The sequence below is a fragment of the Pelophylax lessonae genome (genome assembly GCF_965119305.1).
Source record: "Pelophylax lessonae genome assembly, chromosome: 1".
NCBI lineage: Eukaryota > Metazoa > Chordata > Amphibia > Anura > Ranidae > Pelophylax > Pelophylax lessonae.
Genome location: NC_138768.1, coordinates 302,274,366 through 302,294,959, shown reverse-complemented (window position 1 = coordinate 302,294,959; position 20,594 = coordinate 302,274,366). Strand labels below are relative to the sequence as shown.

The following is a 20,594-nucleotide window of genomic DNA, read 5'->3' as shown; positions in this document are numbered from 1 at the left end:
GATTGGGAGAGGAAATCATCTTCCCAAGAGTAATTACGCCTTAGCCTAATGAATTGCCCTCTAGGGATGTTGCACAGCCACAACTTGTAGTGGCAACTCTCCAAGGGTATATAGGCATTGCGATCTGTCAGCATGAAGTAATTGCATGTCTGGAAACAATCAGCATCCTTAAAAATCTCCAAATCAAGAAACTCATTAGTTCCAAATCTATATTCCATGAGAGGGTAATATTCTTAGTGTTTTGGTTAAGTTTTCACATAAACACCTCCAAACTGGACAGGTCACCTTCCCAAAATATGATCAGATCATCAATGTACTTTTTATAGCAAACCAACTGGGAGGGGCGGTCCTTAAAAGCAACTTCTTCTTCTCAGTGGGCCTTAAATAAATTGGCCTCACTGGGAACAAAGCAAGCACCCATTGCTACTCCCTTTGTCTGCAAATAGAACTGACGATCGTAGCAAAAATAATTCTTCAATACATTTTTTATCTTTGGTTCTAAAAAGTGTTGGTTTAGCAGAGAGCACTATATTCTCTTTATTTGCTACCGGCTTTATTACCTGCACGGAGGGATCATTCCCCATTGGTTCAAGGAGCTATACCCTGACAAGGGCATGCGTGTTTGACCCATCGGTTGACTAAGGAGTCATGTGTGTCAGGTGGGCAGCCATACATGTCTATGGTGGAGGCACTGCACGGATTGAGACACTTTTTTTTTTTTTTGCCTCAATGCACATCTTTCCACCATTTGGGATCTGCGTCCGTTCCTTTTATGAACTCTTATGAACTTTAATCCAGCTTTATTTATATATTCATATTTTATGCATTTAGTGTGTTGATTATTCTTGCGCTACACTAATCTATTGCTTATATCTGTGTTTGGGGCATTGTAATACTGGCCTTGAGTGTACAGCTGCAATTTGTGATTGGCTTGATTGCGCTGATTATACTGTCTGTTTATAGAAAACCTAGTAAGGAACAATTTCCTGAAAAACAGATTACAGGGCCATTAGGTAGGGGATGTACATGGATTATTTTTTTAACATAAGGATATTGTTTAGTATCACTTTAACCACTTAACGACCGCCCTCCAATCAGCATTGTACTGCGGATGCGTGAACACTGTACGCAAAGCGTTGTACTGGTAAGACGCTGCTTACTTCTGGGTTTAGGACATGGGCATGCGGGCCTTACCCGGCCGGCTCCCGCTGTAATTGTACACAGCGGAAGTCTGTCAGCAAGTCAAGGACAGTCAAGGTAGGTGAAGGCAGGACACTGTCAAAAGCTCTGTGCTAAAATTCATCAGAGAGCTCTGTACACAGGGAGCGATCTGTCAGTTCATTTTCTCATCCCTGCAAAGCAGGGATAAGAACCTGAGAGGTAATCTGTTAAAAGCAGCACACTTTACACACATTTAACCCTTTGAACGCACTAGATGTTAACCCCTTTCCAGCCAGTGTCATTAGTACAGTGACAATGTATACTATTATCACAAATCACTGTAATAATGGCACTGGTGATCTCAGTGGCAGTTAGTCAGTTTCCCCCAGCGTCAGTTAGTGTCAGATTGTCTGCCACAATATCGCAGTCCAATTATAAGCTGTTGATCACTGCCATTAGAAGTAAATGAAAAAAAAAATTCCAGTATATATACCATAGTTTGTAGGCACTAACTTTCATGCAAACCAATCGATATACACTTTTTGGGACTTTTTTTTATAATAAAAAAAACATTTAGCAGAATACACTTTTGGCCAAAAATTGGCCAAAATTCATGAAGAATTTTTTTTTTTTTTCATAATTGGATACGTTATATAGCAGAAAGTAAAAAATATTGTTTCTTTTTTCAAAAATGTTGTTCTTTGGTTTAGATTGCAAAAAAAAACAAAAAAAAAAAACAGTGCTAATCAAATACCACCAAAAAAAGCTCAATTTGTGTGAAAAAAAATGGTATAAATTTTGTTTGGATACAGCGTTGCATGACTGCGCCATTCTCAGTAGCGCAGTGCTGACTAGCCTGGTCATGAAGGGGGTAAAACCTTCAAGAGGTGAAGTGGTTAAACATTGCTGTGCGATTAGCTCAGACTCACAAATATTTTACTAACATACGTATCCCTGAATGCTGTTTTTATTGAATTACCTATGAGACATAGTGTATTTTAGTTTTGCAGACTGAGTTTGCTGAGTACAGCAGTATGCTGTTTTGTGTTCTCCTGCCACATGCATTGTGACATTATTGCTGTGTCATTCACTCCTTGTATGGCCTTTGTGACCATCTCACACAGAACTACTTATCTATGTACTGCAGTCAGGATCACAAGATTAGCTGAACAGGGGTGTGTAAAGCTGACCTTAGGCATGAAAGTAACAGCTATCGTTTCATATGTTACATTTTACAGTGGCTGCCAAAATAAAAATCTGTACAAATACAAACATACTATGTCACATATAAAGAATATGCACTCACCGGCCACTTTATTAGGTACACCTGTTCAATTGCTTGGTAACACAAATTGCTAATCAGCCAATCACTTGGATGACTCGCTGAAGTTCACACTGAGCATTAGAATGGGGAGTAAAGAGGATTTAAGTGACTTTGAACATGACATGGTTGTTGGTGCCAGACGGGCTGGTCTGAGTATTTCAAAAACTGCTGATCTACTGGGATTATCACGCACAACCATCTCTAGGGTTTACAGAGAATGGTATATGGTATAATATACAGTGAGCGGCAGTTGTGTGGACAAAAATGCCTTGTTGATATCAGAGGAGAATGGGCAGACTGGTTTGAGATAATAGAAAGGCAACTGTAACTCAAATAACCACTTGTTACAACCAAGTTATGCAGAATACCATTTCTGAACACACAACACATCGACCCGTAAAACAGATGGGCTACATCAGCAGAAGATCACACCAGGTGCCACTCCTGTCAACTAAGAACAGGAAACTGAGTCTACAATTTGCACAGGCTCACCAAAATTGGAAAATAGAAGTGTAGCACCTTACAGGTAGGTGCTAGGTAAATGTATAGTGGGCCTTGTCTGCCTAACAGCAGGGCTGTGATTTATTTAGCTAGGGTGTCAGGGATACCAGATGTGCCTGCTGAGGGGAGAAGTATCCCCACTGAGAGGCTTCTCATAGGGCAGTGTGGGAAGCCCAACCAGGGGACACATCCCAGCTTTTAACTACACCAGTAGGCAGATTATGCTGCAAAGGATTCTGGGAGTGGGTATAAGTTTGGGGGGAAGTGCGTGGCACGGTGTCCTTGGCGGGAACAGAGTCCCAGGAAGGAGAGTACGGCTGTCTCTCCTCCTGTTTGAGGAAGGTGGATGTCTCATGGTGTCCAGAGAGTGCTGAGTTGAGCTGAGGGGATCCGGTGTGCCAAGAGCCTGCGGAGAGAGAAAGGGGTCCAGTCCCAGGAAAGCCTACACAGGTCATGAGTACTGAGGATTGCCCCTGGGGGTCTGCCTGAAGTTAGAGGGGACCACGCTGAAAGAGGTTCTGGGATCCAGTGTCAGTTAGCTGCAAAGGGGGTACCTAGGTTGAGGAACTTGAAGTTACAAAGGGGGTACATAGTCAGTGGACCCTGAAGAATTAAAGTCAAAGGGGGGGCACCTGTAGCTGGGCCCTGAATTGTATAGAATGTGTCAGTTGCAAGTACAGCTATACAGAGTTCTACTTCATACTACCTAAAGCTGGCCAAAGCGGAGGACAGTATTCAGTGATTTATACAGCACAACAGTGTCAGGAGTTCTACAGTTCTCAGTCCTGAGTCTTCTAGATTAAAAGTCGAGGATTTAGCACTTCTGTGTTCTACAAAGTATTCTCGGCGTTATTGAGCACCGGCTGGCGTCAAGGAAGTGCCAACGGGCATTTTCAGGAGTAAAGTCCACATTGTAATTAGTTAAGCCTCAAGGAGTATCCCACTCATTCCCTTCTCCCATCCCCTTTAAATCAAATAAAAACCACAAACAAAGATGTGAATAAATTAAATATGTGTCTAGATCTCAGCTAGATAATAAATATGATTGCTTTTCAAATTAATTTCATGCCATTTTTTTTTTACCTTAAAGAACATCTTAAACTGCACCTAAACTCACACTTTTAAGTAAACGAATATGGCAGAGGCGTACCTAGAACCTTCAGGGCCCCGATGCAAGAAACCATGAAGGGCCCCCCAGACCCCTGGCCGGGGCCCTTCCCTTCAAGCCCGGGGCTCTTCCCACTAATCCTGGGGCTCTTTACTCTCATTGCATGGCCTTTTATTATGGTCCCGCATCAGGATCCTTTCACAAGTTCTGCAGTGGGCCCCCTTCCTGCAATCTTGGGGCCTCCCCACAGTGGTGAAATGCCAGGGCCCGGTCGCAAGTGTGACCTTTGAGATCCTAGAAGTTCACCCACTGGTTTGCTACCGGGCCCCCTGGAGCATGGGGCCCGGTAGCGATTGCAACCCCTGCAACCCCTGTAGTTACGCCCCTGGAATATGGTATGTATCAGTATTTTACTATATCATGTTATACTGTAATTTTAAGTTCAAACACTTCTTCCCTATCATGATAAAAACTGCTCCATTAGGCCACATTCACATCCTCGCATTGTGGGTACTCCCGTTCCTGCTGACTTTTCTGCATATCATACATAGCGCAGCACTACACGCAACAAACGCACCAAAGATGCTCCAGAACCGTTTTTTGGGCATAGAGTGTCGTGCATTTTTTTCAATGGCAGATTTGTGGCAAAACGCACATCTGCTAACCGCATTTGGGGTGCCATTAACAATTCATGACACTGCAAGCGTGCCGCAGGTCTACAGTGGGTTTCCAAATTGTGCTGCAAAATGCACATTTCCTGTGTGTTTTTTTTCACTGTGACGGTATTCACCGTCACTGGAATTTAAGGACAGATGGATGATGGTTTGGATTGCTTCATATTTGTCAGCAAGGTCTCCATGTAGAAATATTGAGATTTGTTCCCATTTGCCATGAGGTCTCTGACCAGGAAGTACAACTCCTAATATGGTCATTCCAGGAAGTTCAAGGAGACTGACTGTCTAACAATGTTGCTTTTGTCTGAGGTGGCTTTCCATTCACCTATTGTCGAGTGTACTAATGAACCCACCTGTTGTCTGCTAAGGGATGTATTGACACTCAGAGTAATGTGTATTGGGGGCTCGTTATGGAACCATTGTTCTGTGTCTGGCTATTGTGTACATTGATTGTCCCCTGGGGGGCTTCTGTCTCATTACACATAACAGTCCTTCTAATCAAGCTAACGGGCCAATCCCTGCTGACTCATTTTCAAGTCCTCATTTGCATGGCTAAGGAGGACCTGAAGGAGAATGGCATGTACTGTGCAACTGACCAATGGGAAAGCGGTTATTGGGGGCAGGATGTTCCAAATTCTGTATAAAAGTGTACTGTGTACTTCCAATAAATGGTCTTCCTGTTTGAACTTACATACAGCCTGCTTGGTGTTTGTTCTAATGGATTCCGAACGGCACATAGCTGTAGTTCCGATCCCGGAGCCTTGGTTGACCGAACCATCAGACGTTGCGATCTGCAAGCTGACTCACTAGAAACAGAGGAGTGTCGGGAGAGCGGAAGCGAGCGAGCAAGGGTCTCGCCACAGTCACACATTCAGAAAAAGTGAAGTGTGAATGGAGCCTTAAAGCTGAACTTCAGGTATAGTTTGTATTGTAGAGTTGCATTGGTCCAGTTTGGATCAATGAAAGTATGCATATTCCAAAACTATGGTAAATAATCACTGTATTTTTCACACCTACTACAGTGATCGCCGCAGTCTTCTGGGTCCAATGCAAAGCATTCTCTGATTGGACGAGGTGGAGATAGTGATGTCAACAGCCTTCTTCTCCCCCTCAGCCAATCTAAGAATGATCTGGCTTCATTGAGAAAAATGCAAGGCATTCTCAGAACGGTAGTCGTGCCAAGAGAGCAACCCCCTGTGCTTACTATGCAGCAGGGCAACCGCTCAGTATGGGACCCGGGAGACATGGACGGTAATTTACTAAAGGCAAGTTGACTGCACTTTGCAAATGCAGTTGCTCCAGAGCTTAGTAAATTAAGTACAGCTTCACTTCATAAAGAACTCACAAACACATGCAAGGAAAGTTTTTAACCACTCGCCGACTGCACACCGCAGTTTTACTGCGGCAGGCTGGCTCGGCTGCGTGTAACGACGTAGTACTACGCGGTCGCGGGCGTGGTGCTGGGGGGCAACGGGAATGCTGATGCACGGGAGCCAGCAGCCATTATTGCCGCAGGGCACCTGCGATCGCTTCCCGCTGAGAGAGGACGGTCAGCTGTTGTAAACACAGCTGACCGTTCTATCTCTCTGAAATGATCACAGAGTGCCTGTGATCCTTCTATATAGGATCACAGGTCTCGATGGTCATTTCACAAGCCCCTCCCCCCACAGTTAGTAAACACTCCCCTAAGCTCACACTTAACCCTTTGATCACCCACTAGGTTAGCCCCTTCCCTGTTAGTGTCATAATTACAGCAACAGTGCATATTTTTAGCACTGATTACTGTAGTCACTGGTCCCCCCAAAAGTATCAAAAATGTAAGTAAATCTGTCTGCCGCAATCCCACTAAAAATCGCAGATCTCCACCAATACTAGTAAAAATAAATAAATAAAAATGACATAAATCTTTCCCCTAGTTTGTAGATACGATAAATTTGGTGCAAACCAATCAAAATATGCTTATTGCGGGGTTTTTTTTAACCAAAAATATGTAGCAGAATACAAATTGGCCTAAAATTATGAAAAAATTTGATTTTAAATTTTTTTTTTTGGTGGAGGGGGGGTGTTATATAGCAAAATGTGACTTTTTTTTTTCAGAATTGTCGCTTTTTTTGATTTTAGCGCAAAAAACAAAAACAAAAAAAATCGCAAAGGTGATCAAATACCACCAAAAGAAAGCTCTATTTGTGGGGAAAAAAGGACATCAATTTTATTTTGGTACAGCGTTGCACGTCCGCACAATTTTCCGTTAAAGTAACGCAGTGCCGCATCGCAAGACATGGCCTGGTCATTAAGGGAGCAAATCTAGAAGTGGTTAAAAAAAGCAGTGTTTTTTGCTTGCAGAGGATTGGATGATGGAAGTCAGTGGAGCTTAACCTTGCTTACCAAGCTCTGGAGCAACTGCATTTACAGAGTGCACCGTCTAAAGCCCCGTACACACAATAAGAAATTCGGCCGGGAAATTTCGTCTGACGATCGATCTGCCAATTTTCGGCTTGTTAGTATGGTGCTTTCGACAGCTGACTCCGACTTTTCGGCTGACAAAATCCTGGTGTGCAGGCATTGTCCTCCGTCAAAACACGTCCTATTTTCGTCTCATTAGTACAGATTTAGATGGGGAAAAATCTTATGAGCAAGACTAGGCATGTTCAGAGAGAAAGAACACATACAAAGCAATCCAACACATGACATCACTTTTGAAGTAGAATTCTGTCGTATGGGAAAATTTGTGTGCAGTCTAGAGCACATTCCAACCAACAGACACGCACTCTGGACAAAAGACGGACGACCGGTCGGCGGAAATTCGTGGCGTGTGTACGAGGCTTTAATCTCTTTAGTAAGTCCACCCCTGTGGCGATCACTGTAGTAACAATACCTACTACAGTGATTATCCACTTCCACAGCAGTCCAACAGGTATAGGATACGCACACTTACATGGCGGCAAGCTGATTTAGGGGCACCATTAGCTTTGGTTCTACGCTCCTCCCGCTTCCCAATTCTTTCGACAGCAATAAATTAAATCTCTTTAAAATTTTTATACTAATAGACAATGAGAAATAACAAAGACGTAAGGACGGGGAAGAATAACAAAACTGAATATATACTCCAGCTGCAAGGGTCATTCACTGTCATTCCTATCATATGTACAAAAGCCACATTCTTTAGCCACGATAAATTTAAACAAACCTCCCTGTGCAAACAACAGCAAAGGGAACATAGGTGACAGGCACAGAATATTAAGTAGCTTTTCAGCAGGGGTTACATTGCATACCTGTGTCTTGTTTTTCATGGGCAAAGGGTGTAACGCAGCAATTCTGATCATGTGTGGGTGGAAGCGAGGTGTTGACTGGTTAGATTGTGTTCGTGTTATTCTGTCCAACTACTGACAGACAAAAGTTTGGAGGTGGGTCTTTGGTCATGACATGTTTACATGCTTTTACAGCACAGCAAATACACACCATCCGGGAACGTAGATGGCCATACTTTTCTATTTTTTTGCTAAAACATAGTATGTTAGTATGCTACTACATAATACACAGACAGTTAATTAAATTGATGTCACAAATTAAAAAAAAAATAAAGAAATTACAAAAATGACCTGACTAACCTAAAAACTAACTAGTTCCTTTAAAAATGCCTGCTTTCAAGAAACAAACGTCCCTAGAGGTCGCAGATTTAGAAGAACTAGTTACCTGTTATAGATATTTAACATTAGAATACTAGATCACATAAAGCGCAACTCCACTCTTTCAATCAACATTGACTATTTTCAATCCTTATGCTGCTAGCATTAGTACAAATACACTATATTGCCAAAAGTATTGGGAAGCCTGCCTTTACATGTACATGAACTTTAATGGCATCCTAGTCCTAATCTGTAGGGTTTAATATTGAGTTGGCTTATCCTTTGCAGCTATAACACCTTCAACTTTTCTGGGAAGGCTGTCCACAAGGTTTAGGAGTGTGTCTATGGGAATGTTTGACCATTCTTCCAGAAGAGCATTTGTGAGGTCAGGCACTGATGTTGGACCAGAAGACCTGGCTCGCAGTCTCTGCTCGATTTCATCCCAAAGGTGTCCTTTTGGGTTGAGGCCAGGACTCTGTTCAGGCCAGTCAAGTTCCTCCACCCCAAACTCACTCATCCAGGTCTTATGGAGAGACTTTTTCACAGCCTAGCAGCCTAGAGGCACAACATGCAAGGAGCACCTTCAGGTGTTCTAGGGGCATAAATTACACATCTAATTTCTTGACTACCTATTACACTTTTAAAGGCCCTGGAGCCCCAGGACAATGGAATCACCCACAAATGGCTCCATTTTGTAAAGCAAACGCCCCAATGTACAATTTGAGGCATGATGAGTTTTTTGAATTTTTTTACATACGTTTTTGGAAAATGTGGATAGTAAATGACATTTTTTTTTCTTTTTTTTTACAATAAGTTGTCCATTAAGATATTTCTAATACACAGCATGTACATACCAAAAATTACACCTCAAAATATACTCTGCTACTCATTCTGAGTATGGCAATACCATGTGTGTGAGACTTTTCTACAGCCTGGTCACATACGGAGGCCCAACATCTAAGTAGCATCTCCAGGCGTTCTAGTGACATAAATTACACATATCATTTCCTGACTACCTATCATATTTTTTGAAGGTCCTGGAGCACCAGGACAGTGGAAAACGTGACAAAATTAGCACATTTTGGAAAGCAAACCCCACAAAATATTATCTAAAAGGCATAATGAGTCTTCTGAACATTTCATTTTTTTGCCACATTTAGAAAATATGGAAAGAAAATGAAAATGTATTTTTATACAAGATATTTCTAACATACAGAGAATTACACCCCAAAATACATTCTACTCCTCCTCCTGATTATGGGTATACCACATGTGTAATACCTTTTCAATATCTGAACAGATTATGTACCCAACATTGTAACCTGTGTAACACAAAAATCAACAAACACTGTATAGACAACAATGTAAACAAAAGATTACCTATGGTTTGAGAAGAACATTGGTCCAGGAAGTAGGCAGAGACACGGTCTGCAACAGCCAAAGGAATAGTCCAGACAGCAGGAAGGAATATGCTCCATAAACATGCCAGGGTCAGTACAGGCAGCAGGCTAACATCCAGGCAGCAGGTAGGAACATAAGTTCATATAAAGTCCTGGGTCAGTATAGGCAGCAGGCAGAGATTTGGTTAGCACAGCAAAAGTATTGGTCCAGGCTGCAGGCAGGAACATGGTCCATAAAATGTCCTGGGTCATTACAGGCAGCAAGCAGAAATATGGTCAGCACAGCCAAAGTATTTGTCCAGGCAGCAGGCAGGAACATGGCCCATAAAAGGTCCTGGGTCAGTACAGGCAGTAGGCAGAGATATGGTCAGCAAAAGTATTGGTCTAGGCAGCCTGGACCACAGGAGACCTCTGTGTTATCTTAAATCCCATTACTACAGTAGTAGGGCAAAACATCAGTTCAAGCAGCAGGCAAAAAACATAGGCAATTAACAGGCCAAGGTCAGTAAAGATAGAAGGCAGAAACGTGGTTGATAAACAATCCAGACGGCAGGCAGAAGCACAGTTGATAAACAAGCCAGGTTCAGTTCAGGTGCAAAGCAGAAAAGTGGTGGATAAACAATGGAGACGGAAGGCAGAGGCAAAGTCGATAAACAGGCCAGGGTTAGTTAAAGCGGAGTTCCACCCTATTTTTGAACTTTGCACCTTCCGTTAGATTAAACGATCATGAAAAAGAATTGGATAGTTATAATATTTTTTTGTTTCACTTACCTTATTTTTTCAGAAAATTAACTTGCGTTCCCTCCACTTCCTCCTCCTGCGGCCGCGTCCCCCGACTTCACTTCCTCCTTTGCATTGACTCCTGGGAGATGAGCGTCATCAATCCCAGGAGTCAATGCGCCTGTACCTGTGTCCCTCATCACTTCCGGTGCAGGCATGTCATTCTCTGCCGATGGATTAGAACAGCTTCTGGGCATGCGCAGAACCAGCTGCGGGATGACGCGCCTGCCCCGGAAGTGACAAGCAGGGCATTCTGGGACTCTGACATCACCGAAGAGGACACAAAGAGGGACGCTCCGGCTTCAGCTGCCCACACCGGAGATGGCAGAGCTGGACAAAACATGTTCAAGGTAAGTTTTTCTTCTCACAGGTAAGCTAAACAGAGGACAGTTCAGAGGCTATTGTTGCTTAAATGCACTAGCCCTGACTGTCCTAGGGGTATTTTTTGTTAAAAACATTTTTTTTCAGAGTGGAAATCCGCTTTAAGGTGAAAGGCAGTGGCTTGGTTGGTTGAGGTAGCAGGCAAATGATCAGCACAGATATTGAAAACGGGGAAATGGCAGGCCTTTAGCAATATGGCCTAATATTTTAGTGATGTGTGAAAACAATCGGAAGCAGTCTCCAATGCATAGGCCCAGTTGGGAGGGACACTGGGGACAATGAAAACTGGTGTCTCTTCTAACTCCCCCTCTGCTGCATAACCAACATCTTTTTTGGCATCTTTAGCCTGCTTCTGTTGGTGAAATGCTCTTAGGGAAATGGCGTTTATAGAGTATGCTCACAGAATCAGAGTAAAGTTTTCGGGGGGGGGGGGGTATTTGCAGACAGATGAAGGGTGGGACAATTTTTTCTACAAATTTGAGGAAGGGGGTGGGTCTTTCTGTGGATATGGTGTAGGTGACATATGCACTATAAATGGGCAAATTAATAAGATAAATTGCAGAAATGGGACCTTCTTATTGCTAAATAGGGGTGTAGCATCGATTCATTGAATTCCACCCCCTCCCCCATGTAGAGATTATATAATCTTGGACACATGCAGACTTTTGGATGAGACCGTGTCTTCCAGGAATTTCCACTGAGGTTTCATTGTGGATGGTGGACAGGACATACACCTCTATTATCCTTCCACTTCACGGCCAACACTTCGTTGTTTCTCAGATTCCCCCCTTTGTAGCCTTGTGTTCACTAAACTTTGTAAAAAGTCCTTCCTGGTTTTTTTTTCGGGTGGTTCTGCAGGCTAAGGTTTTCTTACGGTACAGGTGGCAGAAAAGGGGCAGACAGGAATAGAAATTGTCTCGGTAGATGTGATAACCTTTGTGAAAAAGCCACATTTTCCACTTGTGCCAATGTAGGTTGGGCACTCTGGGGGCTGGAGCTTGGAATCTTTTCCTTCGTACATGTGAAACACATACAAATATCCTGTGGCTCTTTCACAAAGCTTGTAGAGCTTTACTACATATCTAGCGCTTTTGCTTGGACTGTATTGCTTGATTCTCAGCTGGCCAGTGAAGTGGACAAGAGACTCATCCAGACATATGTTTTGGTCAAGGACATAAAGTTTCAGCAAGTCTATGGGGGAAAAAAAAAAGGGGGGCAAAAAAAAACTATAAAAATACATTTCCAAAAGAAAAAAAGATTTCCAAAGAAAAAATGGGCGAATTTGGTATAATCTGTCATAGTTGGGATGACCTCTGAGAGGGCACTGGATATTTCCACTGAAATGAAGGAAGCTCATGATCATCTCATAGCGTGACCTGGGCATTACAGTAAGAGTGAGGCCCAAAAACAACTTGAACTCCTCCATTGTAAGATGTTGCCACTCAAATGGAAGGGCATAGGATTAACTGGGGTCGTTAGCAATATACTGTTGAGCAAAAAGATTGGTTTGGTCCACAAAAAAACGTCGGGCAAAAATAAATAACAAATCCATTTCTGAAAAGTTTTCAGTGTTGGCCTGCACACCTGGCTGTGCTGTTGGAATACTTGCTGATCCCGAGTTGGAAGGCCTCCATAATGGGTTGCCAAGAGCGTCTGGGAGATATACTGTATATGGGCCCTGAATCCTGGGGGATGTGATATTCCAGTGCTAGTACTGGGCCTTTTATCCTGGGGTCTAGTGCCATTGGCGTTTGCTGATAGACCATAGAACTGTATGTCGCTGCCTGGTTTTCCGAGCGCCATACCTTTTTAGGAGGGACCTTTTCCTTATCTGATTGGGTCGCCGATCCACTAGTTTTTATGTGTTTATACACTGAATTGGAATCGGACTGTGAGAGCTCCCTGCTGCTCTCGTCAATCATAGCGTGGATTTGAAATGCCTCCTCACTAGTGTAAACCTTTTTAGACATGGCTGGCTCTGGTGACACTGCAACAGGTAGACTTCTGATGGTGGCTGTGTGACAGGCACTCTGCTGATGGGCGGCTGTAGGACAGGTACTCTACTAATGGGCGACTGTGGGACGGGTACTCTGCTAATGGGCGGCTGTAGGACAGGTACTCCGCTAATGGGCGGCTGTAGGACAGGTACTCTGCTGATAGTGGCTGTGTGATGGGTACTCTGCTGATTGCCAGCTGTGTGACGGGTATACTGCTGACGATGGGGTTGATGGGCACTGATGTGTGACAGGTGCACTGCTGATGAGCACTGATGGGCGACAGTAGCACTGCTGATGAGTGACAGATGCACTGATCGGCGACAGTAAAACTGCCGATGGGTACTGATGAGGACTGTAACACTGCTGATGGGTGAAGTAAAAGGTTATCCTTATTTAGGGGGTGTGTTGTGCACAGCACAGAAAACAAAATCAGTAACTCACAGTTTGCTGACACTTTTCTCCTCACACACTGTTCCAGTGAGACAACAGTGTAACAGCGAGTTACTGGTCTTTGTTTACATTTGTGATGGCCTGTGATTGGACATAGCCAATCACGTGGTAAAGAGCCACTGTCATTGGCTCTTTACCCCATTGGTGATGCGCTGTGTCCAAGGGACACAGCTCACCACCGATCGCCGTAGTGGCAAGAATGAGAACAAGAGAGGTCCCATCCAGAATTCTACAATATGGCAGGTGAGAGCCAGTTAATCTTAAACTCACAGATTATATATATCTTAAACTTTCATTGGGCCAGCTTGTTTACTTGTAAAAATGAATGTGTCAGGAGGGCTGCTGGAGACGCTGAAACTCACTGTAGTATTATGTGCTACACAGAGTCAACAATAGCAATGAACCAAACATACCTGGGTTCAGTTCGAGCAGGTTCAGCGAACATTACTATGGTTCAAGTAATGAATCCAAACCCCATTGAAGTAATTGGTAACTCAATGTTAGAATACATTTCTGGAAAGAAAGATGGGAATTTACAGTGCCATACATCTCAAGGACATGATGCAAACTTAAAATCAGATCACCATACAAAGACCAAAATAAAGAAAAAAACATGTATACAGCCCATATCATAAGCCTACAGCACTGCCCTGGAGAACATGTACCAAAGCAAAAATAAATTTAAAAAACTCCATAAAATAACGCACCTGGGGGATGCCCTTACCTTGCCTGTGAAGTGGTGTCCCCGCACTCTTTTGATCGCAGATGCAGTGTCAGGCTTCTGCATACAATGCCTAGAGCTCTCTGCCCATACCTCTGTACAGGGAGACTGCTCCTGAGATGTGTGAATGAACTGCAAGCATTCTGATCAGCACAATCGCAGTTCATTGATACCACAAGTCTGTCTGCCGTGGTGGAGGATGGGACATGTACGTAGTATATTCATTCATAAATTCCTGTGAATGAATGACGCAGCTGTGTGAGCTGTCAGTGAGTTGTCCTTTAAATTGCCAACTAAATTACAACTTCCAGCTGCTTCGCTCTGTTTGAAAACAAATCAACAGGGAATTATATTCATTTATACTAGACCCTTGTCCTTGATGAGGGTCTAATGTAGATGCTTAAAAGATGTCCAAAAAAGATGTTGGATGTATAAAAAAAAAAAAAAAAAAAATGCATGGGGACCCCCCATTCATAACAGGCCCTTTAGGCCTGGTATTTATTTTTAGATGGACCTCCCACAAGAAAAAAAAAAGTGTGTGACCCCCCAACTGCTATACCCTAATGGTCATGTCCATATATGGCCATTGACATCTTTTATGGGGGGCACATGCTGTGTACCAACCAATCCAGATAACCAATGTCCCAAAGCATGTGTAACATATGTTACAATTAATTGGGGTTTGGCCGAATGGAGACCTGAGGAGATATGCCTGTGTGGAGCTCCTGCCATCCTGCTATAATCCTGTTGATTTTTTAGTTTTTTCAGGTTCCCCTTCCTGCTCATTAGGCTCAGGAGCCTCATGCCTTCCAAGCAACAATCTTCTGCGGCTCAGAGCAGCCGAGGACAGACAGTGGCTCCTGCTTTCTTACTGGGTGCAAACGCCATCTAGATTCATGGACTGCAGGCTTTCCTAGCAGACATGGAAGCGAGTGCTGCAACAAGCTCTCCTGCCAGCCAGTCAACAGCTGACAACGGACACCTCTCTGATCCTTACACCTATCGAGCAGAGCAAAGCCTCACTGCTAGTCTGCATTGATCACCTTGCAGAGGAATGTAACCTTATTAGAAATTACCAGGATAAAATCAGGGGCAGTTTATCAGAGTCTGAAGCACATGTCTCAGCCATGGAGGATTGCACTGGGCGGCAAGCTGACATGAATGCTGAGCTGCAGCACACGGTTAAACTCCTCGTGGCAAAAAATGACAATGCCAAAAACCGCAATAATGTGAGGTTACTTGGCCTTCCTGAGGGGGGCTGAGGGGGACCACCCAGCAGATTTTGCAAAGGCATATTTTAAAGAGGCCAGAACCTTCTAGAAGTCTCTGCCAAGTATGTCACTCAGTGAGCCCAGTGGGCCCCTCCTCGCCCCTTTCTGGTTCAGTTCCTGAGTTACCGCAATTGCATTCTTTCTGAGGCCAGGAAGCACCCAACCCTGCAATACATTAATGCACAGTCAAGCTTTTTCCAGACTTCTCACAAGAACTCCAAATCAAGTGCAAGACCTTTAATGATGTCCGCCGCCGTTTTCGAGAGCGCAACATAAAGTACAACATGCTTGCTGTCTGAAGGTTCAACACGAAGGAACAACAAAGTTCTTTAATACCCCAGCTGAGGCGGATAATTGGCTCACCATGCTGTGGTAAGACTTTTATAGAATGTACCTCTTGCTGCAGGAAACATATCAGTTATGTGACCCAAATGGGGCCTCTGGAGTCGCATTTCTGATTTAACGGGGGAATAATTTTTACTGCTTGCAGACTGACTGTTTCTTCTAACTTACCATGTTTAAATTGTTCAAATATTTTCCAGTTTGCATGCTTACCCTCATTTTTTGCTTCAAAATGGTTTTGGATCATTAGGGGGCGACCACACAGTGACGCTATGCTGTTCCCTTGCACTGAAAGAATCCAACCGCCTACCGCCTTTGGAAACGATTTCCCCATGTGAAGATTTGTTTCTGGATGGACTTTGCTGCCATAGAAGATACTGGTTACCAGTTAAGGGTATAAAACTGATCTAGTTACTGTTGGGTACTTCCATGGTCAGTAGGGAGTTTGACGTTTTTTTATGTTTTGTACTGTACTGTACTGTAATGTTTTTCCACTTGTGCTCCAATGTATCTATTATGACCAATCACCATGCATTTCACTCAGGGCCTCAGAGAGTTGCACCTTCCCTTAGCTGCCTTGTGGGACTTGCTCCCCTAAAAATGTGTTCCCTAGCGTTTATATTAAAGGTCCCAAATGGAACTGAAATTTGTTAAGTGAAATGTCAGGGGTCTAACTGAAACGGTCATTCGTGTTCAAGTATTTGAACCATCATAAACCCCATATCTTGTTTCTGCAAGAGACTCATCTTTTGGGTAACAAGATTTTAGCTCTTTATAGACCCTGAGTACAACAAGCGTTCCAAACAACTTATTCTAGTTATGTGAGGGGTGTTGCTATTCTCTTGAACAAGCAACTTGCACATAAGGTTTTAAATTTAATAACTGATCAGAAGGAAAGGTATATTATACTCTTACTGGAGATCAAAGCGATGGTGTATGCCCTAGTGAATGTATATGTTCCCCCTCCTTTCAACCAGTGGGTCTTGTATTGTGTATGAAAAATAAGCTACTTTACAATTCTCTAGACTATATATTGCTGAGTATTTTAATTCCACACTAGACCCACACCTGGACTCCTCTAACCCCTATAGAGCTTATACCCCTGACTTCACTAGGCTCAAGCATTTGAATACACTGAAATTTGGTGTTGGAAGCACCAGTCGTCAAGGGCATACTCCTTTCTTTCCACTGCTCATAAATCTGGCTCCAGGATTGACATTGTCTGGCAATGCCCATGACCTGTTGGCAGTGAAGGAGGTATCCTATTTCCCTGTGGGTCTTTTCGATCATGCCCCCCTAGAGATCAGCCTAGATTTGTCAGAAACCCGACATCACAGTTTCTGCTGCTTAGCACCTAAATGGATACAAGACCCAAAGGTTGGGGAGCTGATTTTTTCTAAATTGACGCAACACTGGGAACTTAATGAAGGTACGGCATTGGTCCCTATGGTTTGGGACCTTTAAGGCTAATACGCGTGGAGAATACATTCTTGCTAGTAAAATGGTTTAATCTGAATTATCCTCCCAATTAGAGGATAATGAGACCAGGGCAGTAGCAGTTTTTTCTGATTCTCCGACTCTGGATAATTTAAGTCAACTTGCTGATGCAAGAAGAACATTGTCTTTACATCTCACTTCAGCCACTTACCTTGATCCTAATTCCTTGGCTGGAAGAGTCTGGGGATAAGAACAAAAAACTGCTGGCACATCTTGTAGCTGACTCTAAAACACAGACTGTGATATCTGAAATCCGTTGCATGGATGGACAAGTGATCTCTGACCCCTACTGCATGTTCAATGAATTCAGAGCATATTAGGAAAATCTATATAGAGCTATTCCTGGTGGGTCAGGAGATGCGCTCTTGGAGTATCTTGGTACCACAAATCTGCCCACTCTTTCAATGGATGACCTTGAGTATCTGTATAAAGGTTTCACGGTTCAAGAAATAGAGGCAGCTATTCGCTCATTTCCCAGCAGTAAAACGTCAGGTCCCAACGGTTTTCCTTGAGTGATACAGAATGTAGGACTCTTTAATTGCACCTAGACCCCTTCAGCTTTATTCTGAATTGAAAGATCAGATGTCCTTGCACCCTTCCTTGTACCAAGCTTACATTGTCCTTATCCCCAAACCTGGCAAGAACAGGTCTCAGTGGGCCTCCTACAGGCCACTTTCTTTACTAAACTATGAACTTAAGATCTTGACAAAAATTTTAGAAACTAGGCTGTTGATGATCCTTCATCCCTGATTAACATTGACCAAACTGGCTTTATCCTAAGGAGGTCAACTGATGTTAAGAGTTTTTACCCATTTACAATTGCCTCCCTCTGACTCCTCCACTCCTTTCCACACTGTCTTAAACTCATTAGTTCTATGTTAATTTAATAGAAATAAAATAGATAGGCTGCTAATTATATACAGAATAGGATATCAGATTGAGAGACGTGGGGTTATTTACAATACCCTTCTGAATACATGCATATTATTGAGTTTATTATATTGGATAATTGTTACAAAGAACTCATGTTAAAACCTCAGCACTGTATAGCTATGATAATAGAACTATGCCATTCTGTTGAACTGTTTAATTCACAAATATTTGGTTATGTTTAGTGTGCTTTCAAAAAGTCAAGCATACAGAAGTTCTATGCAATGGTTTGCAAAAGGTGTGGGCTCTACACGTCAATGCACATACTAATTAATGTATACTGTAAATGTATGTCTGTGATTACTTGTTAATCTCTACTCTGTTGGTTTTAGCTAACTGTTTTTAAATTAGTCATATAAAAATTAAAAATCAGATGGTGTTTTGCCGGGCTAATTCTGGCCATACAGAAATAAGTTATAGCCATACACAACATCAAACATCACATTTTGATTTGAATGGCATACAAAATTGTTTAATACAATAGCTACAGTAAAATCGTCTATATCAATTTCATTTTTGGTTATGTTAACTGTTACCGTTGTTGAGTCAAAATTTATCTTAACCACTCTGCAACCGCTCACAGTAATACTACTGCGGCAGAGTGGTTCGTTATCGTCCAGCCACGTAGTATTAACGTGACTGGACACTCCCCCTTCTGGGCGGCGCTTGCGCGCCGCCGGAGGCTCGCTCCCGCTGTTTTCATTCACAGCGGGAGTCGGGCCAGGGGAGGAGCAGCGGCGATCGCCGCTGCTCTTACCCGATCGTCGGGGATCGAGTCTGGAGATCCGCCCGCTGTGTGTAAACACAGCGGGCGGATCTCCATAGTGACAGGGAGTGACAGATCGGACTGTTCAGCATAGCTGGACATCCGATCTGTCCATGAATCACATAGTCACCTCCCCCCCTACACGTCAGTAAGCACCAGGCATACATTAACCCCTCCCTCTCCAATAAAATTAACCCCTTCCCTGCCAGTGTCATTTTTACAGTAACAGTGCATATATATAGCACTGATTACTGCAGTAATGTCACTGGTACCCCCAAAAGTGTCAAAAATGTCAGTCAGGGGTCCGGTCTGTCCGCCGCAATGTCGCAGTCCCGCAAAAAAAATCGCAGATCGCCGCCATTACGCGTTAAAAAAAAAACACCAAAAATGACAGAAATCTTTCCCTTTGTTAGTAAACGCAATAACTTTTGCGCAAACCAATCAAAATACGCTTATTGCGATTTTTTTTACCAAACATATGTAGCATAAAACAAATTGGCCAAAAACTTTTAAAAAAATTGGTTTTTACATCTTTTTTGGGGGGAATTTCATATAAAAAAATGTGAAAAATATTGTTATTTTTTTAAAATAAACGCTCTTTTTTTGTTTATAGCGCAAAAAGTAAAAATCGCACAGGTGATCAAATACCACCAAAAGAAAGCTCTGTTTGTGGGAAAAAAAGGACGTAAATTTCGTTTGGGTACGGCGTCGCACGACCGCGCAATTGTCAGTTGAAGTCGCACAGCGCCGAATCGCAAAAAGTGGCTTGGACGGAAGACAGCAAAATCCTCCGGTTGTAAAGTGGTTAAAGACGCTGACTATAATATTTATTTGAGCTGTCAGCCAAAAGTTTACCCATTCTCGGTTCATTTCCATGCAAGGAAATTAGTCAAAAGAGATCAGAATAGTTTCAGAATAGTTCTGAAACACAATAAACACTTGCTAGATTTGTTTGAAATATCAAACCATTTGTTTTATCGACCAGTTTGAATCAATACATGTGTCTTTATGATTGTAAATACAGGCATACCCCACTTTTAAGTACACAATGGGACCAGAGCATGTATGTAAAACGAAAATGTACTTAAAGTGAAGCAATACCCTTTTTCACTTCTCAATGCATGTAAATACACTAGCTCCATAGGAAATCTTGGTCAGCTTGACATGGCATTGCTCCCAAACCATGTGACAAGGACACCAAGCTTGGGGAGCATGTTAAGGGGATCCAGGACTATGACATAGTAGATTACTGGCCACCCACAAACAGGATATGTTGTAGTCCTGTGTCCCCTCTCGGTGCTCCCTAAGTTTGGTATCCCTGTCACTTATGGTTTGGGAGCAGTGCCATGTCAAGCTGACCAAGATTTCCTATAGACGCCAATGTTAAAAACCGGGAGTAGTGTCATGCCAAGTTGAACAAGCTGTGTCCTTACTCGCGAGTGTACTTAAAGTGAGTGTACTTAAAGCGGGGTATGCCTGTATGTAGCGCGGCTATTGTTAGATCAGGTATACCTACTACAACCACTAGATGGCAGTGCCAGCTTTCAACTTTGTGTTGTGTGTTCCCCCCTGGCCCATAGGGAATGTCAAATGAGAAAAGCAGTCATGTAGTTTTCTTTGCACTGGCAACATAGGAGGTACCTTAAAGTACAGAGGTTATCTATG

At 43.0% G+C, this 20,594-nt stretch overlaps 1 protein-coding gene across 3 annotated transcripts in view; it reads right to left on the bottom strand.

Moving 5' to 3' along the window:
- Positions 1-20,594, bottom strand: part of SDSL (serine dehydratase like) — a 147,234-nt gene that overhangs the window by 62,002 nt on the left and 64,638 nt on the right. Inside the window, exon 1 of one of the 3 annotated variants that reach the window (XM_082268701.1) lies at positions 8,041-8,139. The exons of 1 other annotated variant lie outside the window; for it this stretch is intronic. The gene's annotated coding sequence lies outside the window, so the exon portion shown is untranslated. Of the gene's footprint in view, positions 1-7,703; positions 7,783-8,040; positions 8,140-20,594 lie in introns of those variants that run through there. One more of the 3 variants, XM_082268703.1, reaches the window with a different exon arrangement.